General features: G+C 40.1%; 1 long non-coding RNA gene across 4 annotated transcripts; it reads left to right on the top strand.

The window, feature by feature from the left end:
- Window positions 1–107: 107 nt before the first annotated feature.
- Window positions 108–4,226, top strand: LOC135770545 (uncharacterized). Of its 4 annotated transcripts, none has more exons than XR_010542685.2 (7): window positions 108–1,221; window positions 1,971–2,051; window positions 2,192–2,265; window positions 2,883–2,975; window positions 3,145–3,208; window positions 3,275–3,373; window positions 4,071–4,226. It is a non-coding gene; the product is annotated as an uncharacterized lncRNA (long non-coding RNA). The 4 variants fall into 4 exon arrangements; XR_010542682.1 differs by lacking the exon at window positions 108–1,221 and adding an exon at window positions 1,352–1,413; XR_010542683.1 differs by lacking the exon at window positions 108–1,221 and adding an exon at window positions 1,378–1,419.
- The last annotated feature ends 22,795 nt before the right edge of the window (window positions 4,227–27,021 follow it).

Below are 27,021 nucleotides of genomic sequence, written 5' to 3'. Positions count from 1 at the left end.
AGACGATCGTCAGCAGATGTAAAGATCTTTACAAGACGTATCTGAGACGTACGTGTGCTATCTGGGCTAATAACAATAGCATAATAATATAGAGAAAATATAGAAAAGAACTGTCCTGCTTATGTAGCCCCCAGAGTCAGAGAGACAGTTCGCGCAGATCAGCCGGTTACGGATCAGCCGGCGGATCAGCTGGTTACGGATCAGTCGGTTACGGATCAGCCGGTTACGAGTTGAGAGACTCTCGAGTCAGAGCAGATTCGCATGTCTCTCGAGTCCGCATTGTTTCCGGCTCTGAGTGAGAATCTCGGGTCAGTTCGCGGCTCGCGCGGATCCACATGTCTCTCGAGTTTGCAATGTTTCCGGCTCTGAGTGAGAATCTCGGGTCAATTCGCGGCTCGCACGGATCCGCAGGTCTCTTGAGTTTGCAATGTTTCCGGCTCTGAGTGAGAATCTCGGGTCAGTTCTCGCGCAGATCAGCCGGTTACGAGTGGATCTGTAGTGCGAGCGAAGTCTCATCAATAATGTTGAAAGAGGTTTGTGTGTGTGGTGGCGCTGTTTATGGTTTTACATTGAATTGTAGTAGGACTCAACTGATCCGGGTTAATGACACTAGAGACTCGCGACTCATGAGTTAATTTAAAGATCCGGGTTAAAGATCCGAGTGAGTCGCGACTCGAACAGGTCTCTCGAGTTTGCAATGTTTCCGGCTCTGAGTGAGAATCTCGGGTCAATTCGCGGCTCGCACGGATCCGCAGGTCTCTTGAGTTTGCAATGTTTCCGGCTCTGAGTGAGAATCTCGGGTCAGTTCTCGCGCAGATCAGCCGGTTACGAGTGGATCTGTAGTGCGAGCGAAGTCTCATCAATAATGTTGAAAGAGGTTTGTGTGTGTGGTGGCGCTGTTTATGGTTTTACATTGAATTGTAGTAGGACTCAACTGATCCGGGTTAATGACACTAGAGACTCGCGACTCATGAGTTAATTTAAAGATCCGGGTTAAAGATCCGAGTGAGTCGCGACTCGAACAGGTCTCTCGAGTTTGCAATGTTTCCGGCTCTGAGTGAGAATCTCGGGTCAATTCGCGGCTCGCACGGATCCGCAGGTCTCTTGAGTTTGCAATGTTTCCGGCTCTGAGTGAGAATCTCGGGTCAGTTCTCGCGCAGATCAGCCGGTTACGAGTGGATCTGTAGTGCGAGCGAAGTCTCATCAATAATGTTGAAAGAGGTTTGTGTGTGTGGTGGCGCTGTTTATGGTTTTACATTGAATTGTAGTAGGACTCAACTGATCCGGGTTAATGACACTAGAGACTCGCGATGAGTTAATTTAAAGATCCGGGTTAAAGATCCGAGTGAGTCGCGACTCGAACAGGTCTACCTATCAGCCTTTTGTAAGGAGGAGCAGCTCGAGTGCGGTGCGGTCAGTGTTAAGCTGCTTAGTTTCTCAAATTCATATTACTGATAAAGTGTTAAAACTTAGATGAGATGTTGGTGTTTTATGGCTCACGAATTCGCAATAACGGATACGTATAGCAGTTCGTGTTAATGACATTAATCCAAACATATTGATGACGTGATAACATGGGCGTCGAATCCAATATTAATCATGCTGAGGTTTTCTCGAAGGGGGAAATGTGTATAAATGCAGTTATAAAATTAAAAGGGACAAGATAGTCGACGTGACCCTCATGTTTCCATGGCAATCAGTCAATCACATGTTACGCTTATGATCGCACCTGCGGTAATTCGTGCAGTATCCATGATTTTAAGCGGCACGAAACACTAAAGTTAACTCCTTTGTACGAAAATATAATGTCGTGTAAGTTGGCATGTTCTATTCGAATTGAAATACATTGTAACGGTGTAATTTTGCTTACTTGTTGAATAGTTGGAAATAGAAAATATTGGTTATCTAGACAAATATGCTCTTGTTTTTAGTATATTTTTATAACTCTTTTGTAATGCCTTCGTTATCAGAGCCCTTCAAATTAGAAAAGTGAGGATGATCTTGTCAATGCTGAGATTTTCATGCATCAACAGCCACTACATCTGGATCAGGTAATGTTGTGTTAACCCTGCTATTCTACAATATTTACTTAAATGCAGTATGCAAGTGTATGTATTCATGTTCTGATAAACGTCATTATAGAATTCTCTTCCAACATTGCACTAATTTTACTTTTTTATATTTTGTCAAGATTGAACAAGAAACAGACAGCAAGGGTTGTCAGATCAGAAACAGAATGACACAAAAACACAAGAAACTTCACAGGTGAGAATTGAGAGTGGCTTTTTAAAAACACCTGCTACTTGTTTCTCAAGATGGTTTATCATTGTCATTAGGAAAATATAAGAAACTAATTTAGGATACAATGGTTACTTTCCAGCACAGCAATTAATTTCTTTTGTATGCCACTATTCCTTCTACAGTATGCAGGCCTACATATTTCAAACACTTTGTTTTCAGTAGACAGAGACCAAAGTTAATCCAGTTTTCAGAGTGGATGGTGATGCAAGTTTTAGAGAGGCTTCATATTGACAGAAAAAAATGAATCTTTGTGGTGGTGTACATGACAGCATTTATTTGTTCTTATCTTTCTGTATTATGGGTTTAATCATAATTTTTTTAATTGTCAATGAGCGGCCACCTACCCTGGTAATGCACCACCAAGATACCATGCTGTAATAGAAATCCGTAATTTACCATTTCTTTTTTTGTGAAGCGCCTCCCCTAAAACCTTACAATGCATTTAATATTTGTTTTGTAATCATATCAAGTTCTACTAATCCTAATAAATAAGATGCAGTGTTTTGTATTTCACAATTTATGTTTTCTTTTTAAAAGGGGCTATGACTTGTTTTTATTTTATTATGTGTTTTAAATTGTAGGCAGATCAACATGCAATTTGAAGGCGTGTGATAAAATACAGAGAGGTGAAGTAGTGTGTCTTTCCAGATCCCCAAATCATTCCCCCTTAAAAGGTAATGAATAGTGTTATGACAAAAAATTTAAACATTCTTAATTTCTTTAAAGGTTGTACTTGGGCCACAGTTTTCTGTATTTTGTTACCACAAGATTACATTTATATTTCTATACTAATGAAATATGTTTTTCTTTTTCCAAACTTTATCAAATGCAATGATCGCTAAGATGAGCCTGAAGAGGAGATTTGGGAAGATGCTGTTTCATAAGTCGCTTTGCCAGATCACCTGTGGTAAGTTTGTAAAACATATATTAAAAATAGGATTAGAACATCTCCTAATCAAAAGTTTTTGATCAGGTCGGGATGTCTGCTAACAAGATGCCTTGCTGGTCTGAGCGAGTTTAAAGTCTTACACAGACAGTCCAGAAGTTCTGAAGTCCATCTTCGATTTCATTGGTAAGGGACTACACAAAAGTAGTCTGTCAGACAACCTGTCAGTGTTTGCTTTAAGCATCTCATTTGGGCGTGTTGAAAATATAAAGTTAATATCACTTAAGCATTCAGTATTGGATTCATTTGTAACCAAATCGATCAGAAGCACCATTCACTACCATAGTATTCTTTTATCCTACTATGTAAGTCAATGGTGCTTCTGGTCAGTTTGGTTGCAGACATTCCTTAAAAAATCTTTGTGTTCATCAGGACGCTTTAAGGTGTAGAAACATCTCCGCAACCTCAAGAGAAATTTGAGGCAACTGAGCTAAATTGCAGATGTTGTTTTAAAGGGTCCTGAATATGTATAATGTAAATATGATATGTTTTCTTTTTTCATACATTTGCAAAAGTTTCTAAAATTCTGTTTTTACTTTGTAAAAATATCTAAACAATTACAGTATCATGCAACAACATAAAATTGAAAGTGAAAGGTGTATGATTTCTGAATGCACTGTAGATGATCTTAATTGAACCTCATTGTCATCTTCGTAAACACAACAGCTTTGTTCTTTCATCAGATGGCTATGCAATGTTTCAAGTCAGACTATCAAAGAAAACGCATCTTGCCCTGATGTGCAATAACAAGATTTTTTTGTACATGGGCTAAAATGCAGCATTTTTTGAAAATTAAATATCTTGTTTTTTTCCCCCTCTTTAGATGTTGTCATCGTATTAAGTACAGCATGAGCCAGAATAGATGGGTGGTGGTGGCCATAAGAAGACTGTCAACTAAACCAACAACAAAATTCATATTTGCAGTTTTTCTTGAATAAAGTTTTTCTATTCAGATTAATAAAATGACTTTTAAACATGATTTTGTTTCATATTTTATGATTTTATTCTATATTTAGAAAATTACACTTCTGCACTACTAACTGGAAACCTAACTGTTTGAAAGAATGTGTTTTTATCCATAAAAAAATATTTTTAACAGCTGCTTTCAGGTTTATTTGGAAAGGGTAGGAACCTGCCATCTTATTTGTCCACATTTAAACTTTACCTTCCTTAAGTGTTTAGTTTTATGAATGGGGTTGTACTGTAAGTTATGCATAGCAAGTTGCATTCATATGATAATTGCACTAAAAATGACACGTTTACAGTAAATCATTTAGTGAGTATTGCAGTGTAAAGTAAAAATCTATATTTAGTGTTAAAAACAACAAGGAAATAGAAGGTTGAAATTGCATCATGATATCAACCATAATTCACCTATGTTGAAAGTGTGACGTTGAAACAACGTCGTGATTTCAACGTTGAAATTTTTTGCAAAACCGAAAGGTAATCCAACGTTGATTCAACGTTGGTACCTGACGTTGATTCAACGTTGAATCAACGTTGAAATGCCGACTGGGTATTATCACGAGTAATGAGAGGAAGCAGATGCAAGTTAAACTGTTTATTGAAAACACAGAAGCGTTAGAAATGATGGCAGCAGGGCTGGTGACTCAGGATACTGAGATGATCAGCGTGATAAAATTGATGAATCCGGTCTGTGATAAAATCCACATAACAATCCTCAGAACACGAACATGAGAGCAGGAACACACCGAGCAGGAACACACCAAACTGGAACACACAGCACGAGACTCCACAAATGATCTGACAAAGGACACGAGAAACTGGGTGAGAATATAAAGGCAAGTGAATGAGCTGCATCTGGAGCGAGTGTTAATCACACACACACACACACACACACACACACACACACACACATTCTGGTTTCCATGTTTTGTGGGGACATTCCATAGACGTAATGTATTTTATACCACACATAGCGTTTGGACAGAGCTAAATATGACAGGAATACCACAGCACTGTATCACACGAATTTACCATATGTCATATGTGGTTTTCCTGTTGTTTTTGTGTGGTAGTATTATTTAATTACCTGTCAGAAACATTTATTCCTCAAATCATGGTTATACAAATATTGAAAAAAATTATGAAAAAATATATAATTTTTCATTAGGGTCCGTCTGTTCAGTTACAGCAGTGGTTCTCAATCCTGGTCCTGGAGCCCCACTGCTCTGCACATTTTGTATGTCTCTCTTATCTGATGGACAATAAGAACTTTGCTAATGAGCTGATGATTTGAATCAGCTGTGTTAAACAAGGGAGACATACAAAATGTGCAGAGCAGTGGGGCTCCAGGACCAGGATTGAGAACCACTGAGTTACAGTGATCAATTCAATTAAAAGTAATACAACTATAATTAATTATCTGAAGGTTTTGTCCATTCAGTTAAATACGAACACCTGATAGCAATAAACGTCTGCCCCGTGGAGCAGCGCTTTCTCGCGAACGCGCACGTCCGTTTCGCGACTGTTGCGTCATCACGTGATACATTTCAAACACGGAGACGCGTGTTCTGGATAAGGGAATTTCTCTTCAGGCGAGAGGTTACTGTGGTAGATTCTGAGGTAAGTTTCCCTAAATTCTTGGTTAATTTATTGAAATTAATTAACAGTGATGTTAATTCAGTTGTAAGTATAATTTGATATGACTTATATATGGTAAACTTTAATGTTATCTGTTGATTTGTTGTAGCTCGAGCGCTGGCAGTTTGACCGTTTCACGAGCTTGTGGCGGAGCCTGTATTTCACTATGAGTAACAGTTAGTGATCTTAATTTACTTGTCTTCACCTTGAACAATTAAAAAGATATATAATTATTATATGGTAAGAAAAATACAGCTACAGTGCAGTAATATTACATTTAAAGAGGACATCTTAGCACTTCTCATATTGTCTTTATAGGATGAAATGCTTCATTGTTTTTCTCACTTCGTTAATTCCCTTTGGATAAAAGTGTATGCAACTAAGTACCAAAGTTTTACTTAAATACTTCAAAAACTGTTATCCTGCAATGAAAGATATCACTACATGTAAGACTTTGGGACTTTATTTTAGTTGGGCATCAAGTAATTGGAACTAAAGATAAATCAAGGTTAAAATAAAAACATTCCTTTTAATATTAGTATAGATACTTTCATTAATTGTGATTTAAGTTTTGTTAAGTCAACCATAATTTTTTACTGTTAGCATTTTGATTATGTACTTTTTCACAGATGCTGTGACAAAAGCAACCAGGACACAGCATCTGCAATGACCGAGGGCATGAAGGGGGAAAGCAGAAGGACCAGACATTCACTAAAGAAACCGTTGCCTCTATTTTCTAATAAGTGATTTTATGGGGTTTGTTTAATAAAATCCATTGACGTTTTGCACTAATTCTTGCATTTTTCTTACATTAATTCAAAGCCAGGGTAAAAGATGAAATACCACAGAATATTACAGGAATACTGCAGGAATATTATACACTTTTCAACAAAGTGTCCCAAAAAACAACATAATACCTGTGGTAAATAATAGAGAAATATGAAAGTAATACCACAAGAATATTACAGGAATACTGCAAGAATATTATATTACAGAATCCTGTGGTAATTTCCGCAGAAATATGAAAGTAATACCACACAATCCCACAAGAATATTACATACTTTACAACAAAATTCTGTGGTAAATACTAGAAATATGAGGGTAATACCACAAGATTACTGCAGGAATATTACAGACGTTACAACAAAATCCTGTGGTAAAGTGTCCCAAAAAACAACACAATACCTGTGGTAAATACTACAGAAATATGAAATGAATACCACACAATCCCACAAGAATACTGCAGGAATATTAAAGACGTTACAACACAATCCTGTGGTAAAGTGTCCCAAAAAACAACACAATACCACACAATTACCACACAAGTTTTGTGTGGTACCTGTGATGTTTTATCACATGATATACCACAGGATTACCACAGAACATTTTTGTAAGGAATCAGGAAGGAAACAATGCATTCATAAACCGTGACAGTACCCCTCCCCCTAGAAACGCCGCCTGGCATTCCCAGACTCCTTTACCTGCCAATTAATTCATCGATAAGGGAGTGATCCAGTATGTCTCGAGCAGGAACCCAACTTCTCTCCTCCGGACCGTAACCTTCCCAATCCACCAAGTACTGAAATCCGCGTCCCCTCCGCCTAGAGTCCAGAATACGATTTACCGAATACGTGGTCACTTACCTGTGAGAAAACACAAAAATATGAATAAATGTTCCACTAACAGAATTGTACTACTAAAACATAATAAATAAATGATTGTATTCGGTGAGTATCACAAACGGAAACCCGCATCTCTGATGCAGAAGATGAGTTAGAAATCCTACGCACCAAAGTGAACACACTGGAGGCCAAGGAGAAAGTACTGGAAGACAAAGTCATGGATCTAGAGACAAGATCTAGACGAAACAACCTAAGGCTGATCAATGTGCCGGAGGGAGCGGAAGGACAGGACCCATGTGTGTTTTTAGAGAAGTGGTTACTGTTGTAATAGAACGAGTAAAAATGACATTCGATTCCAAAATCAACAGGTACGGATATATCTGGACACAGCAGCTGGACTACATCAGCTAAGGAAGCAGTTTGATTCAGTTCGAGGGGAGTTACGTAAGCTGGGGCTGCGACACGGAGTGGCCCACCCAGCCATACTGTTAGGGACTGGTCAAACCCACTCCTTCACAACAGCAGCGACAACACAAGAGTTTGTGAAGAAAGATCAAAAGACGGCAGTAGAGGATAAATCATCGCCAGATTTGGAATAAGTCATACTCTTTCTCTACTCTCATAACGGAGAGTAAATTCTAGACACACTGTGCGGTAAACAACAGTTCTTGTTTAGACTTTTGATATTACGATAAATTGAAATGTCTGAATTTTTAAAGTGATATGTTCTTTTTATCATTATTATTATTATTATTTTATATAGTTTTTCTCACAAGGGCATGTTGTATGGTTATGTAGACGCAATTAATGTGCGTCAAAACAAAGCACAAAATGTATAAACTTGTAGTGAAACAAGAGGGGTTAAATGAGTGTTATAGATATTGAACAGCATCGGTAGTAAGGGTTTTGGTTCAGTTAGAGAAGAGTGGTTAGGCTGCTCCTCAATGTATGTGGAGTGGACGTATGCGATAACGGGAGACGAATGGTTTAGGGAGGGATATATATATGGGGAAATAATGAGGGGTAGTTCGTGTTCAGGGTGTTGGATATACGTTCTCATATCCGGGTTGGTTACGCTTCTCCATGAAAAACTAATATCTTATAAGGTAAATACTTACTTCCTAATTTTATATTCTTGATATATCTCAAAGACCAAAAACACAGAACCTGAAATTTGTACTGTGGAACTGTAGGGGCCTACAACGAGTTAAGAAGATAAAACAAGTTATGACTAAATTAAAAGATATGGACTCTAAAATAATATTTCTGCAAGAGACACACCTTGTGGAAGAAGTTGAAAGAAGGGTTAGGAGGAGGTGGCGAGGGAGTGTATTTACAGCAGCATTCACATCTAGAGCAAGAGGAGTTATGACTCTGATCCATGAATCCATTCAATTTCATGTAAAAATTTTTATTAAGGATAAGAAGGGGCAGATTTTTAATAGTTCAGGGATCTTTATTATTAGAGAACTTAAACTTGGTCAATGAGTGCGTTTACATCCACAGTCTTACGCCGATTATGCTTAACAAACTGATAACACGTGTAAACACCTTAACCCGCTTTCTCACGGTTTTGTCCATGTGCGCATGTCTCCGTGTATGAAAGATAAAGTCACACGCGGAAGTAAGCACAAGGTAACGCATAAGACTATTATGTACTATAGGTGGTGACATCACTGCCTGCAAGAAACCTGATAACTCTCTAAGTCCCATGTAAACGCAGTTGTCTGCATGGCCGGCTTATTGATTTGCATGTAAACGCATGAAAACAGTTTTCTGTAATAAGCAGATTTTTGATAGTTTTCCGCTTATTCTGTGCATGTAAACGCACTCAGTGTATATGGCCTCTAGATGCCTCAGGGTTTTATAAAGATCTATTCCTTTTACTTTCAACTCATTTTTGTGATTGCATGGGATTTTAAATGCACCCTTCACCCAAACATAGATAGATCCGCAGGAACAGACCAATCACATAAACATTGTAGGATGATTTTACAAAGCTTCATAAGAGAGTTTAGATTGCTGGACATCTTTAGGGAATTGCACCAACAAACCAAAGCCTATTCATGCTATTCAGCAACATTTCAGACATACTCGAGAATAGACTATTTCTTAATATCATCGGAACTACTTTCCAAAATTCAGGATTGTCTATACGATAGCATAGTAGTCTCAGATCATGCTCCTTGTTGTCTTATATATAAAGACGACAAACTCACATGTGACCCACCTAGATGGCGCTTTCAGCACAAATGGCTGCAGGATGAAAAGTTTGTATAGTATATTGGACAACAGATAGATGATTTTTTTCAAATAAACACAAATCAAACGTCGGCGTGGGTGAGATGGGATGCTTTTAAAGCATTTCTTAGGGGACAGTCATATCATCAGTTACACGGGCAACAAATCTAAGCAAGCTTGAAAAGATAGGTTAGAACTAGAAAATAAAATCAGAACCATACCGGAAAGAGTATACCAAACAAATGACGCAGATTTGAAAAAAGAATTGCTGTTACTAAGAGCTGAATATGACAAACAATCTAGCTCTAGGGCTGCGGCTAGTCTTTTAAGATTAAAACAGTCATTTTATGAACAAGGAGATAAAGCAGGAAAATTATTTCCCTGGCAAATTAAGCAACTTGAATCACCTACACCAATTACTATTAAAACACAGGAAAAAACGCTCACAGATCCTAGAGCTATAAATAGCGCACTCAAAGATTTCTATCAGAAGTTATATGAACCCCAAGGAGATCTTGATTGAAACGATCTAAAAAAAATTGTGAATACGCTAAATATTCCAGTTATTTCAGATGATTCGAGGATTAATTTGAATATAGGAATAAATAAAGCGGAAATAGCAAGGGCAATTGATGGAATGAAATCAGGAAAGCAAGCAGGATCAGATGGTATCCCCATTGATCTGTATAAAAAAATTTAAGATAAATGGCTAACACCTCTATTAGACATGTTTATAGAGGCATTGAAATAAGCGACCTTCCACCCTCCATGAACCATGCCCTAATTACTCTCCTACCAAAGCCTGGTAGGTCCCCTGATAAATGTGAAAACTTAAGACCTATCAGTTTACTAAATTCTGACCTAAAGATCATTTTTAAATTGCTAGCAATAAGGGAATAATGGGAGGCCTAAGATTCGTCTTTCCTTACTGTATTTACCCTTCGATGGTGGAGGACTAAAGTGCCCCAACTTTAAATTCTACTATTGGGCCACACAGTTAAGAACTATCATCTTTTATTTTTCAAGTAAAAACAAACCACATTGGGTCGAGATGGAGTCTCATGACTTAAAATTATCCCCCTCACTATTCATGTACTCTGACAAGGTAAATAATATACGGAAACAATCTAGAAATCCAATACTTAAAAACATGATTAAAGTCTGGTATGATGTAAATAAATCGCTCAAAGAACCAAACACTTTGTCACAATTTAGCCCAATATGGGGCAACCAGCTCTTTATACCGGGAAGGGCAGATGCAATTTTCAAACAGTGGGCATCTGTACGACTCAAAACAATTAAAAACCTTTACCCATTAGAGTCTGATATATTTATGTCCTTTGAAGAGTTATAATCCAAATTTAAGCTCGATAAAAAACATTTTTTTAAATACCTCCAGTTGAGAAGCTTTGTGAAAGCAAATAATAGTAATCTAAGTAAACCTCCCCTTACTTCGCTGGAAAAGTTGATGGTTAAAAATAATTGAGAAAAGGCATTATTTCCGAAATTTACAACCTGTTGATCTCCAATGTAATAGAAAATTCAAGGGATAAACTTATGTCATGGAATGTGGATCTGTCAATATCGCTTGAAGATCAGGAGTGGAAAAGGGCCTGTGTTAAAGGAATAGTCTACCCTTTTGCCATATTAAACTATGTTATTACCTCAACTTAGACTAATTAATACATACCTATCTTTATTCAATGCGTGCTTTGTACAGCATGTTATGAATGTGTTAGCATTTAGCCTAGCCCCATTCATTCCTATGGTACCAAACAGGGAAGCCACCAAACACTTCCGTGCTTTCCCTATTTAAAGACTGTTACATGAGGAGTTATAACAGTAAGTATGGTGCCACAAAATAAAACTTTTTTTTGGTACATTAGGAATGAATGGGGCTAGGCTAAATGCTAACACATTCATAACACGCTGTACAGTGCACGCATTGAAAAAAGATAGGTATGTATTAATTCGTCTAGGTTGAGGTAATAACATAGTTTAATATGGCAAAAGAGTAGACTATTCCTTTAAAACACATACCATGTCTATAAATAGCCGTCTCAGAGTGCTTCAATATAAATGGCTAATGCGTGTATATATTACACCTGTACAACTAAATAAATATAACAATAATATACCGGATACATGCATAAAGTGTGGCTCTAAAGGGACTCTGATACATTGCATGTGGGAATGCAGGCAAATAAAAATCTTCTGGGAGGAGGTAAAAAATTTTATTGAAAAAATCATTTCTACACAGATAGTATTGGACCCAAAACTGTTTTTGTTAGCGTTATACCCAGACAAACATAATTATAGCAAAACTGAATGTATTTTTTAAATATAAGTTTGTTGTCTGCAAAGAAATGTATAGCTTTGTCTTGGAAGAATGTGAGCAGACCCAGCGCCATCCAGTGGTTGAAACAGATGATGTCCTCCCCTTAGTGAGAATAACATACATTAGGAAATCTAAACAACACTTATTTGATAGGATTTGGGGGCCTTTCATTGATTTTGTCAAGGACTTGGATATGACAGATGACTCTTTGGACTTTTGAGACAGGGTGATCTATAGTTCAACAATCTAAAGTTTAAGTTAATGTTTTTTTTTTTCTTTTAATAAAAATGGAAAAAGGCATAAGTTGAGATGAAACTTAATGGTATACTATGTTTTAAATTTTTATGCTTAAGAACTATGAGAGAAGCGTTGTTCACGGTGTTAGTTCTGTACTGTTTAATTATTGCCTTTTAATGGGTTTTAATGCATGTTATGCAATCATTTTGTGCAAATTGACAAATTGTATTGACATGCATGTGATTGTATATGCATGAAGAAAATCTTAATAAAAATATTTTGGCAAAAAAAATGATTTTCTTTTCCACTTACAGAACTGTAGTATACTCACAACATAATAAATGTGGTAACGTTACCTATAAAAGGTTTTATGAGTGAAGGGCTGTCCGTCAGTACTCACCAGTGTTGGGTGTAACTAGTTACAAAGTAACTAGTTACTGTAATAATATAACTTTTTTCAGTAACTAGTAGTGTAAGGCATTACCCGTCTGAAAATGGTAATATTATTACAGTTTTCCCGAGCTAGTTACTTAAGTTACATTCGCCAGTAGCACCTTCATCACACAAGGCACAAAATACAGAGAACAAAAGGGAAGGGGAGGAGGGCGTGAATGGAACAGTGATTGGTCTAAGTTTGGCACGAGGTATCATTTACCATCACCGATTGGTCGACACCCGGCAGCCAGCAGCACAGAGCGGCAGCGGCACACTCAAAGACAGATCGGGTAAATGGAAGCGTCAACAACGGCAAGCTCTTTTTCAGAGGAAGGTTCCCAGCAACAGAAAGCTAGTTTCGACGGGTGGAGATTCAGTCATATTTTATTATGTTCAACGGAAGGAAAATAACTTGACGGTGAAGTGCACACTCTTTAATGTTTCTCCAAACGCTGTGCCCCACGTCCAGTAGCGGGTAAGGAAGCCAGCATTTTCTTGGCCGTGGCTTGCCCAAATAAACATTTTTGTCCAGAAAAAAAATGTAACTAGTAATATAACTAGTAATATAACTAGTTACTTTCTCCAGGGAGTAATAAAGTAAAGTAAGGCATTACTATTTTTGAGAGTAATATGTAATACGTAATATATTACTTTTTTGAGTAACTAGCCCCAACACTGGTACTCACTGATAGAAATTCAAACTTGCGCGGGAAATGTTTGTGCTAAACAGTAACAAAACACACACAAATATGAATTACTTTTCCACTTACAGAACTGTTGTTATGAGGAATGTGGAGGAACCCAAGTGCAGACAGAGGTGGATATAAACAAAAGACTTTTATTGTACAATAAACAGAAAAGAAAACCCACGAGGGGCAAAACAACATAAACAAGATACTTCAAGAACACTAAACTAGACAAGACTATACTATGACACTAAACAATGAACTAGACAAAACACTAAATATATATATATATATAACACTTGACAAGACTTGTCTAAACTTCTAAACAGCATACTCACAGGGATTTAGAAACAATGCACAAGCACAGGACAACAAACACAAGGATCTTAAATAGAGGACAACTAATGAGGGCAACAGGTGACAGGAGTTAAACAATGAAGATGAGGATAACAAGGGAGCGGGGTAAAAGAGACAAGACACAGGGAACACGTGGTCTAGTAAACCAATACGGAGACCACGTGAACCCACACAAAACATGGGTCTGTCATGATTCTGCCACAAGACTAGATTAAACAAAGGACAAGATGGCAGAACCATGACAAAATCCCCCCCTTAAGGAGCGGCTTCCAGACGCTCCCCAGGGGAACACTAGACACGGGACATGACAGACTGACAGATAGACAGACACCAAGAAAACATGACAAATATACACAGGGGCAGACAAGAAAAAATTACAAGAGGGTTTGGGTGACATAATAAAAACAACAAACAACTGAGGGGGGGCGGAGGCAAAACAGAGTTCACAAAGGGGGGTGGTCCAGGCTGGGTGGGACTAGGTGGGGAAGGAGTCTTGGGTTCAGGGGTAGTAGAGGGCTTGGGACGAGGAGTCCGGGCAGGCTTGGTGGGGATCTTGGAGGGAACAGGCTTGGTTGGGGATGCAGACTGGGTAAGGGGTACAAAAGGAGGCAAGGCAGGGTTCCAGGGCGTGGTAGGGGTAGACAAGGAAGCAGATGGGGGTGAGCCAGGACTTACAGGGTAAGGGAGAGAGTTCAGGGAGGACATGGAGACAGTGGCAGGGGACCAGGCAGATGAACAGGACGACAGGGCAGGGGAGGAAGCAGCAGAAGGAGCCGGTGAGACAGAGGGCGCTGCGGCCGACAGCGGAGACGAGACAGGGACCGTGACAGGGGGCGCTGCGGCCGGCAGCGGAGACGAGACAGGGACCGTGACAGGGGGCGCTGCGTCCGGCAGCGGAGACGAGACAGGGACCGTGACAGGGGGCGCTGCGTCCGGCAGCGAAGACAAAACTGAGACCGTGACAGGGGGCGCTGCGGTTGGTTGCGCAGACGGCAGGGGCTGCAGCGGTGGCTGCGGCTGAGGGTGCGCAGGCTGAGGGTCCACAACCCCTCTCCTCCTCCTCTTCTTCCTCGGGCGTGGTGCAGATGCCGTGGCGGGTGAGGGGAGAACTGTGGTGGGAGCAGGAGGTTCCGAAGGGGACCCCTCGGACGGTGACTCCCACGAAACTCTCCGCTCTCGCTTACCTCTGAGGTCAGGGGGCTGGACAGAGGTAGCAGGAACTGGAGTGGTGATCGCTGAAACCTCCAGCGCCAGCACTCCAACGGTGAGGCCCTCAGGAACAGGAGGCAGTGGGGCAGGAGGAGGTGCAGCCCTAGCTGAGGCCCTGGGCTCCGGCCGGTTACTGATATAACGGACCAAGTCTTCGAAGCCCAGGTACCTCAGCATCCTCATCTCGGCGGGGTTGAGGCAACGACTAAAAATCATCTTTAATGTATCCTCGGTGAAATTGGTGCCTCTTGCTGCTCGCCTGAAGTCCACCACAAAGGGTAAGACCTCTGCCTCCTTCTGGCGGAGGATGAATAAACGGTGAGCTTGGCGGGCTCGCTCAGCTGGGTCCACTCTGTTTGCTGGGTTCATTTTTGGCTTGTGCATTCTGTTATGAGGAAGTGCAGACAGAGGTGGATATAAACAAAAGACTTTTTTTGTACAATAAACAGAAAACAAAACCCACGAGGGGGCAAAACAACATAAACAAGATACTTCAAGAACACTAAACTAGACAAGACTATACTTTGACACTAAACAATGAACTAGACAAAACACTAAAAATAACTCTAGACAAGACTTGACTAAACTTCTAAACAGCGTACTCACAGGGATTTAGAAACAATGCACAAGCACAGGACAACAAACACAAGGATCTTAAATAGAGGACAACTAATGAGGGCAACAGGTGACAGGAGTTAAACAATGAAGATGAGGATAACAAGGGAGCGGGGTAAAAGAGACAAGACACAGGGAACACGTGGTCTAGTAAACCAATACTGAGACCACTTGAACCCACACAAAACATGGGTCTGTCATGATTCTTCCACAAGACTAGATTAAACAAAGGACAAGATGGCAGAACCATGACAACTGTAGTATAATCACAACATAATAAATGTGGTAACGTTACCTTTAAAAGGTTTTATAAGTCAATGGCGTCCGTCAGTACTCCCTGAGCAAGGTTCAAACTTGCGATGGAAACGCTTGTGCTAAACAGTAAGAAAACACAAACAAATATGAATAAATGTTTTATTGAAAGACCTGTGGTGTACTCACAACATAATAAATAAATAAACAAATGTGGTAACGTTACCTTTAAAAGGTTTTAAAGTTTCTTGTCCAATCCGTCTATGACGTCCTCCCAAGCCCAGTTAACCTGCACACCTGGGGTCTGGCAGACACTCCTGAGTGCAAGCTGTGCCAGAAGAGGGGCACACTGGAGCACATTTTGAGCAGCTGCTTAAACACTCAAAGTGTTTGCAGTGCTGTGCCGTGTCTCCTGTCACCTATACCCGCTCCTAGGTCAAGCAAGCCACTGTGGGGTGTTTCGTGGAGCTGCTGTGGTGTGACCGCCAGCGTGGACTTATCTTCTTACCACCCCCCGCCTGCATGTCCAGGCCCGAAGGAGATTGTGTGAGTACAGTGATTGAAGTATTGTGGAGGAGACCATATTGTAACAGAAGGGAGTAGTGAAACTGTGAGAAATTAAACTAACTGTTGTGTGCAACACCTGTATTGGAGAGGAGGCATATCCATCTGCCCCACCGATTTAGGTGTCGCCCCGACCCTAGAAAGGAACAGGAGCGGACGTGTCTGGTTATACGGACGTAACATTGCCGTTCCACCTACGCTCCCCACTCAGGACGACACGGGCCGTGACCGGGCCAGCAGCAACCGTTGGAAGTGGGTAAAGATCGCCCTCTCTCACCTTGGACCAAGGTTAGGTGACGTATGAATCCTTCCACCTATATTGAAATACCTACCTGTAAAGCCTTCGAGTGTGATTAAGAGGGTTAAGCTAAAGTCATACTTACCTGAAGGGTTTTGTCGACTCAGAGCAGCACGCCCAGTGAACCACAGAGCCACACTAGAGCCGAGCTAAAAGCTATACGTACCCAAACGTCATGTAGATCCAGAGCAGCACGCCCAGTGAACCGCAGAGCCACACTAGAGCCGAGCTAAAAGCTATACGTACCCAAATGTCTTGTAGATCCAAGGAGCACGCCCAGTGAACCGCAGAGCCACACTAGAGCCGAGCTAGAAGCTATATGTACCCAAACGTCTTATAGATCCAGAGCAGCACACCCAGTGAAACGCAGAGCCACCCTAGAGCCGAGCTAAGAGCTATACTTACCTGAAGAGCCTCGTAGACCCAACCCAGCACGCCCAGAGAGCCATCAAATCGCCTAGAGTTGAGCCACAAGTCATACTTACTCGAAGAGTCTCGTAGATTCAGTACAACACGCCCAGAAAGCCGCAGAGCAATACCAGGGTGAAGCTAAAGGCCATACTTACCCGAGAGACCTTGTAGATCCAGCCCAGCACGCCTAGTGAACCCCCGGGGTTTGTCAGAGTCGAGTTGAAATTCATACTTACCTTGTACGCCTGCCAGTCCAGTGGAGTACGACTCTGTGACGTCCCAGAGTAACCTGAAACAGAAAGCAAAGTTGTTCTCATTACAGCAGCCTGCCATTTTCCGAACATCCAGCGTCGGAGGAGAGCACGATAGTCCTGTTGAGAATTTACTAACCTGTCTCTTGTTGTGACTGTAAAGGCCTAAGGAACAAGCTGTGAAGGCAGTAGGCCGCGGACGGAGGGGAGTTACTCTGGCACCCTGTGAACGAGGGAACAGAGGAGAAAGTTACTGGCACGAAGGAACCAACGGTAATACTTACCTGACCATACGACGTGTACTCGCTAGAGCGAGACGAGGACGGCTTCTGTAATCGCGGCGCAGACCCGCGACGGAGCAGGTAGTTGTCTTGTATTCTCCCATCCACTGATTGTGTGTTCTCCCTTCTGCCTCCAGGAGAAGAGGAGGGCGCCACTTGTTCAATAAACCAAGGCGAAGGACCTAGACCCCTCGGAGAGTTGACACTGTCCTTTGGACGAAGGAGTCCCGTCCCCCTGTCCCCCCTCTCAAGTGGGTGTCCCTGACACTTGGCCCGCTCCTCCCCCTGAAAGGAAAGATTGGAGACCAGAAGAAGATTATTTTAATTTCCCCTTTCCCAACAATATTTTTAATTAATTGAAATAAAGGTTGTTTTAAATTGACTTATCTGATCTCGTGTGTTTGGTCATTGGGGTGCTTTGGGGACCTCCTCGAGGTGGAACTTACGGAGGGACGCTAGTGGTCCCCTCCGACTGGTAACATAAACATCATATCACACTGTGTTTTCAGCTTGTGTTGTTTTCACTACCAAAGGATGAAGATATATGAAGTATCTGTGGTTAAAATTACTTTTTCAAGGAGGGATTTACTAGACGTTTGGCAATGAAAGATGGTTTTGTACCCACTTTATTTGGAACAACATGCGTCATCTAACCACAACCTGTAAGTATGATTATAGCTACATACTTGCTTAAATGAGTGTAAAAATGTTAATATCTGTCGTCATTTTAATTGCTTGGACGAATGATGAATTATGTGTATTGATGTAGTTGTTTGAAATCATAATATACTGTCAGAGAGTCATGTTAGCAAGCGGCTAACGCATGCTGCACCTACGGTTTTGCTATGGCCCGGTTAGCTTACATAAATGCTTAAATGAGTGTAAAAGTTTAGTTTCTGTTGTTGTTTTTATTGCTTGGATTAATGAGGAATGATGTGTATTGATGTCCATAATGTCTTCTCAATAAATCATGTTAGCACGAGGTCAATACATGTTGCACTATTGTTGGTCTGAGCCACTGATCTGTGGTCTGTGCAGAGACTGTGTCAGTTGACCAATCAGAGCAGAGTAGGCTACTGAAAGGTGGGGTTAAGGCAGACTGAGTCGTTGAACGGCTTCGCACGAATCATTTGGGGATCTCTGAGGAATAGGGTAATTTTAAATTTATATTTTGAGAAAATTACAGAGTTTTTTGACCTTGCATGCATTTAAACCTGTTGTCCTGGACTATAAACAGTGATAGGATGGTTAAAATTAGCATCTTAGTGACTCTTTAATTTTCCACTTACAGAACTGTGGTGTAAGTTACTCAATGCACATTAATCTGCTGATGAAAATGAGTCTGAGGCAATATTGCTGTGTCAATGTCGCATTGTCTCATTGTCCAACATTACACAAATTACTGTAACTGAGTCAGTATTAAAATGAAGAGTCACGACAAACAGCATGTTTTTAAAGTTTAAAGAGGACAAATGAGTCTGAGGCAATATTGCTGTGTCAGTGTTGCTTTCTCTTGTGGTAACATTACACAAATTTCCTTAACCGAGACAGTATTAAAATGAAGAGTCACTACAAGCAATATGTTTTTTAAGTTTAAATATGCCTTTAAAAGGTTAAAGGAGTTTGCAGTGCTTACCTGTTAGCTCTTCATGTCTGTCGTCCTGGCTATAGCCCAGCAAACACAGAATGTTCCCCTAACGTTCCCAGAATGTTCCCTGCAGGTTATTTTTTAGGTAACCTAAAGGGAACCTTCCCAGAACGTTCCCTGCAGGTTATTTTTAGGTAACCTAATGGGAACCTTCCCAGAATGTTGCCTGTAGGTTTTATTTTTATTAACTAACGGGAACCTTCCAAGAACATTCCCTGTAGGTTTTATTTTAATTACCTAACGGGAAACTTCCCAGAACGGTCCCTGTGGGTTAAGACCTATGTGGGCAAAATAATTTAATCCTTGAAATACATCTTAAAGGTATCACATTTTGAAAAATGCTAACGGTAGCCAACTAGCAATGAAATCACGATCCCACCCTCCATTCAAATCGCCATCCAAAGTCACGCCTCTTTCAAAACAAATGAACACCCACAGATAAAACTTTACAGTACAAAGTAAATAGCATTACCAAAATAACCTACTGGTTTACATCAGAATTAGTTAAAGCACACTTTCGGTTGTGTAAACGTAGTAACTATATCGTTACGCTAATCCGTGAACGAACACAAATTTCATAAGCAACCAGGGGCGTCACTAGCAATTCTGGGCCCTATGAAAGAATATGAGGTTGAGCCCCCTACCACTCCCATTTTGCACGAATAATACAAGCCAACCTAGTTATCTAAAATCTTGTTGCTGTGAAAAATGTCTGCTGCAATTAAATTATACATACTTAAAGCGTTTGCTATTGTTTTTGACCACTATAATCAGTGTTTCTGTTTAGTCAGAAACCAACCATGTCTGTAGCTATAAGATGATTTATTATGCAAATGTAAATTTAATAGAAAAATAAAGTACAGTAATCAAATATTCAGAGAAAATGCAACATTCTTAAACAAGGATAAAACATACATGATATGGTGTGTATGAACCTTAACCCAAAAACCTTTAGCTTCATCTACTAGTGAGCCTGCCTGTTAAACCCAAGCTTAAGTATTTTTTTTTATGTACTGTTTTCTACATAAAATTATCCTACATAACGTAAAGAACAATCTGTGAAAATATAAGCTTGATATCTTTAATATTGACTAGACCTGTTTGAGTCGTGACTCACTCGGATCTTTAACCCGGATCTTTAAATTAACTCATGAGCCGCGAGTCTCTAGTGTCATTAACCCGGATCAGTTGAGTCCTACTACAATTCATGTGAAACCATAAACAGTGCCACCACACACACAAACCTCTTTCAACATTATTGATGAGACTTTGCTCGGACTACAGATCCACTTGTAACCGGCTGATCTGCGCGAGAACTGACCCGAGATTCTCATTCAGAGCCGGAAACATTGCAAACTCGAGAGACCTGCGGATTCGCGCCAGTCGCGAATTGACCCGAGATTCTCACTCAGAGCCGGAAACATTGCAAACTCGAGAGACATGCGAATCTGCTCTGACTCGAGAATCTCTCAACTCGTAACCGGCTGATCCGTAACCAGCTGATACGCCTGCTAATCCGTAATGCGCGAACTGTCTCTACGGCTCTGGGGGCTATATTTTCTCTATATTATTATGCTATTGTTATTAGGCTTATTTTTTAAATGGTCGACCATACACACCAAACCTAAAACCTATAAGCATGTTTCAGAAGTGAAAGGCTTTTGTTGTGGATTTGCTTTTGAGGAGACTTCAGTCACTCTATAGATCCACTAACCGGGATCAGCCAGTTAGTGGATATGTAGAGCGAGTCTCATGTCCATGGTCTGCAATGTTTCCGGCTCTGAGAATCTCGAGTTGCGTGGATCAGCCGGTTAAGTGGGTCTGTACTGAGTTTCCTTGGCAATTTAGCAATACTGACTCAAGTGACTCAAGTGACTCACACAACCTGGATCACTTTAGTGAGTGACTCACAATAACCCAGATCCTTAAAAGGAATCGAGTTTGCCAGGCCTAATATTGACTGAGAGTAAATTCATTTCAGCAATTGAAATCATAGTGAAATAAATGTTTAAATTCAAACTGTGATGCTCTCTATATAACACTACTTAAGTCTGGTTTTCACAGGCAGAGTCTCACATGTGCAGAAGTCTGCTAGCAATATTTGCTAACAGGAGATTGCTGGCAAGTGGCTACAAATTCAAGATCTATATATGGAAAAAAAATGATATCCTTCTATTTTTTAGCGGTAATAAACGTAACCTATTAATTTGACCATTAGGTACTGTTAGCGGTTGGCTATAACTATAACTAACATTACGGCAAAAGGAAGCTCCGTGAAATATAAATTATAACGTTAAGTTACATTTCTTTAATAAATATTGGGTAATTGTCAGCACATTTTCTCTCTTTCTTTAATCTCTGCAGTCTCTCTTTTACTTTCTGATGTCCAGACCTATACTAAGCTTTGTTTATAAGTTACTCACACTTTGCCATGCACAATGGAACGAGCATCCGTTGATCGCGCGCGTGTCTCAAATGACGTGCCTCTCGTCTTGGGAGCAGGACTACTCAAGACTGGACCAAACCATTCAGTGAAAGGGGGAGAATGTATTTTGCTGGAAATGCAGATACAAGCAGATACATCATTTTGTTTTATTGGTAATTCTTTGTTAAATTCATTTATAATATCAATAACATTACTACTATTAGTGTTACTAAAAAAAAATATCTTTGAGGGCCCCCAAAGTGCATGGGACCTTAGAATCATACTAACTTCCCCCCATAGAGGCACCCCTGTAAGCAACTCAATGTTTCATCAAAATAGAATATCCGAATCCATCTCAATACAAAGATATCGCGTACCTACATTACCAAAATAAACAGTGCAACGACCCTTTCAGACCCTTTGTTTCCTGCAGCTGTTTGCATCTTGTGGTAAAGCAGTAACGTTACTGGTGTTAATTTGGGTTTTTGCTCTTTGCTGATCCAGGCAGTTTTTGCTGTTGTTGTTGTTGTTAGAAAAGATGTCGTTTTATGGCTTCTGTGCAGGTTGTCAATTCAGCAGAAAAGTTTGCCATTCTCCCAATGTTTACAGACGGGAGGTGAGGGCTCGTGAACGCGCAGATGACATATGGTGCCTGCGTGTAGAAGCTGCTAGAAGGACAAAAACCCTTGGGAGAAATTAATATATATATTTATATATATAGACAAGGTAGGGATAGGAAGCGGGTAAGCAAATTAAACTGGTTCAGCCGGTGGTCGTTGGTCGCGCATCGGCTGGGCATCATGTTGAAGGACAGCCAGTAGATCAGTGGTGCGATGACCTTCACAGCAGCAGGAACTGGGTCTGTTTGTCTCATTGTCCTCGGGGTCGAGGACGAGACAGGGAGACAAAAACAGAATTCTATTAGCGTAGGGGCCGTTCGCATGTAATGCAAGTGTCATACATTATAGTGGTTTAAGTCAGCTCGGTTCCAGGCTAACTATTGCAGCAATAGTATATTACCCATATGAGGTATGTGAGTGCTTTGTTCTAGACAAAATAACTACTGCGGGAAAAGTACATTTACTGGACATTCTATGTGAATGCTTTGTTAAAGAAGAATGTCTTAAGTTTAGATTTAAATTGCTCGACTGTGTCTGATACTCGAACATTATTTGGTAAATCATTCCAGAGCTTAGGGGCCAAGTAGGAAAAGGATCTAGATTTCTCAACGGGTCGGGCCGGCCCGACAAACTCGACGGGACCCGCGGATTAGTGATGGGCGATACCAGTTATTTTCTTGTCGATCCGATACCAAGTATTTTAAGCCAAGTATCACCGATACCAATACCGATTCCGATACTTCTATGAAATATTTTTATGTATATATTAAAGTTTATTAAAGTGATTTTATGGGGTCTTTTGATAGCCATCATTATTAATATCAAATAAAATAGACATGACAACTTTTTGCACTGAACACTATTACAAGATTTCTTCCCTTTACAGTATACGTTTTCATAATAAAACAAGTGAATGCTGACATTAACATTTTCCTCTTTTGAGCCTATTTTTTTTTTTTTTTGACTGATAAACTCTACTGCTTTTAAAAATAAATTAAAACCCTGATAAAAGGGATGCACTGAAAATCAAACCAGGGATGACTGTGAGGCTGATGACTGTGAGGCTGCACTTAGTCATGATCTGTAAGGTATTTTGCTTTCAGATGCTTTGTCATATTTGTGGTATTACCACAGTTGTGTTTTTTGTTGTTGACAAATGTCACACGAGGCTTCGCATTATTAACTGACCGCAACAATGCACTTAAACCCCTTTTTTTAAATCTGCCTGCGCTTACTGAGTGTGCTGCTGGTAGTGACTGAGCGAATGAACGCTGTAATACTGATACAGCGGAAGGAGCTGGGACTGAATGAGCGAACGCGTGATACAGCGGAAGAAGATATAGTTCCCACTGACGTTACAATTTAAGTGTATTTATAGCGTCCAACTATTACTTAAAAATCTAAAATCACTTGTTAAAAAACAAACAAACATATAGAATCGATACTTGTACTTGAGAATCGATCCTTTTGATACAAAGGCAGGATCGGAAATATCAATACTTTAGGATCGATCCGCCCATCACTACCGCGGATCCAGGTTCGGGTCAAAAATATGAGCAAATGAGCTGCCCCGGAGCTTATTGCTATCACTGCGTGCACGCCTGTTGCCTGAAGAAGAAGAGATGGAGAAAGTAAACTTGTCGCAGGTGAATTCACCGTTGCTTGCTACTACAGGAGGAGAAGCCGCTGGCTGGGTACATGTTTGAGTTCTTTATATTTATTGTTGTGTGATTTTTATTTAAGGCATATTTATATAGCCTATATTTAAAGTTTATTGTTTCAGTTGTTTGTATTGTTAAAAGGCGTGAACATTAAAGGGCCCATGTCACAGGACTTTTTTAAGATGTCAAATACATCTTTGGTGTCCCCAGAGCACATGTGTGAAGTTTTAGCTCAAAATACCATATAAATAATTTATTATAGCATGTTAAAATTGCCACTTTGTAGGTGTGTGCAAAAATTTGCCGTTTTGGGTGTGTCCTCTAAAATGCACATGTGCAGATCAAGTGCAAACACTGATCACAATGATGGTGGTTTGTTGAAATTGAAACTCAATTGTTCTGTGAATTATTTTCTCTCTGCGCTAAATGGCAGTGCTGTGGTTGGATTAAGGGGTTGGATTATTATAATAAGAGCTCCTTATGACATCATAAGGAGAGCCAAATTTCAACAACCTATTTTTTCATGTGCTTGTAGAGAATGGTTTACCAAAACTAAGTTACTGGGTTGATCTTTTTCAGATTTTCTAGGTTGATAGCATCACTAGGGACCCAATCATAGCACTTAAACATGGAAAAAGTCAGATTTTCATGTCATGGCCCCTTTAAAGCTCGATTTGAATTCCTGTCTGCTGGTCATGATAATAGCCTACGTGTATGAGAAAAAAAGGCAGGGGGGGTCAGCGGGATCGTGCCACGGGTCGGGTTCGGACAGATGATTCACGTTGATGTGTCGGGTTACATCTGGTCCGGGCTTTAAAGGAATAGTCTACTCATTTTCAATATTAAACTATGTTATTACCTTAACTAAGAAGAGTTGATACATCCCTCTATCATCTGTGTGCGTGCACGTAAGCGCTGGAGCGCGCTGCGACACCTTGATAGCATTTAGCTTAGCCCCATTCATTCAATGGTATCAAACAGAGATAAAGTTAGAAGTGACCAAACACATCAACGTTTTTCCTATTTAAGACGAGTAGTTATACGAGCAAGTTTGGTGGTACAAAATAAAACGTATCGCTTTTCTAAGCGGATTTAAAAGAGGAACTATATTGTATGGCGTAATAGCACTTTTGAGATTACTTCGACTCGCCTGAAAAGTCCACTCCCCTTCTCCCTCTCATGATGGGAGAAGGAGGGTGTTACTGCGCCGAGTCGAAGTAATCCCATAAGTGCTATTACGCCAAACAATATAGTTCCTCTTTTAAATCCGCTTAGAAAAGCGCTACGTTTTATTTTGTACCACCAAACTTGCTCGTATAACTCGTATATAATATTACTCGTCTTAAATAGGAAAAACGTTGATGTGTTTGGTCACTTCTAACTTTATCTCTGAGTGGCTAAGCTAAATGCTATCGAAGTGTCGCAGCGCGCTCCAGCGCTTACGTGCATGCACACAGATGACAGAGGGATGTATCAACAATTCTTAGTTAAGGTAATAACATAGTTTAATATTGAAAATGAGTAGACTATTCCTTTAAAAGCCACGGGCCGGGTCGGGTTGTAATTTTTAGGCCTGTTGAGAACTCTAAAAGGATCTACCACCTTTAGACACTTTTGATATTCTAGGGATAATTAAGTAACCAGAATTTTGTGATCGCAGTTTACGTGGTGGATTGTATTCTGATAGTAGTTCTTTAATATACGAGGGTGCTAGGCCATTTAAGGCTTTGTAGGTGATTAGTAATATTTTAAATTGTATGCGATATTTAACTGGTAGCCAGTGTAAAGATGCCAAAATTGGACTTATGTGGTCATACTTTTTAGATTGAGTAAGCACTCTTGCGGCGGCGTTTTGAGCCAGCTGTAGCTTGTTTACCTGATTTGCATTGCATCCCCCAAGTAACAAGTTACAATAGTCTATTCTAGAGGTCATAAAAGCATGGATAAGCTTTTCTGCATTTGATGCAGACAGCATATGGCGTATTTTTGGTCTGAAACGGCATAGCTCTGGGGTGATATTTCGATGTCATAAGTATTGAGTCCAAGTGACAGAATTAAGTCTAATGTGTGCTTATGTGTGGGCCCTGGCACGTTTTGTTTAATACCGAGAGAATTTAGAACATCGATAAACGCACATCATAATGCATCTTTTCGGTTATCCACATGGATATTAAAATCACCAACGATAAGAGCTTTATCTACAGTGACTGTAAGCTCAGATAGGAAGTCTGCTATTTCTTTGAGAAAATCTGTGTAGTGGCCCGAAGGCCTTTAAATGGTAGCTAAAATGAACGAAAGCTTTTTTTTTGTTACGATCAGTTATTTCCATATTTAACAATATTATTTCAAACAAATGACATTTAAGTTCGGATTTATGGTTTACTTTAAATATTTTGTTGTATATTGTAGCTACGGGACCACACTTTGAGAATTACTGGTTTAAACTGATGTAATCGTCTGCTTTAAGCCAGGTCTCTGTTAAACAGAGTGCATCTAAGTTTTGGTCAGTAATTATTTAATTGATAATAGGTTCTTTATTGGTAAGCGATCTAATGTTAAGAAGGCCGAATTTTAACATTTGAGTTTCATCTGTTAATGTATTGTGTTCTAATTTTATGTTAATAAGATTTGTACGAGACAAGGTAAACGGTGCTCTGTATTTATTTGTTCGAGGAACAGACACAGTCAAGATGTGTTGGTACTCTGGTAAAAAAGGCTCTATGTGCTGGGATATATGTGCTCTTGACATGTCAAGGCAGCTAACAGACTGATGGGTAAGCCGATCTGTCTGTTTCCTGACCTGGGCCCTGGATAGTCAGACAATATCAAAAGTAAGACTATTGGTCAGATTTCTAGAGAGTATAGCACTTCCTTTCGGAGACAGATGGAGGCCATCTCTCTTTAGCAGGTCAGGTCTTTCCCGGAAATGCTTCTAATTGTCTATAAACCCTACGTTATGCTGAGGGCACCACTTTGAAATCCAGCCATGAAGAGACACTTATCTACTGTAAGTTTCAT

The sequence above is a fragment of the Paramisgurnus dabryanus genome, chromosome 8 (assembly GCF_030506205.2).
Source record: "Paramisgurnus dabryanus chromosome 8, PD_genome_1.1, whole genome shotgun sequence".
NCBI lineage: Eukaryota > Metazoa > Chordata > Actinopteri > Cypriniformes > Cobitidae > Paramisgurnus > Paramisgurnus dabryanus.
The sequence above is the reverse complement of the archived record's forward strand: the minus strand, read 5'-3'. Positions and strand labels throughout refer to the sequence as shown.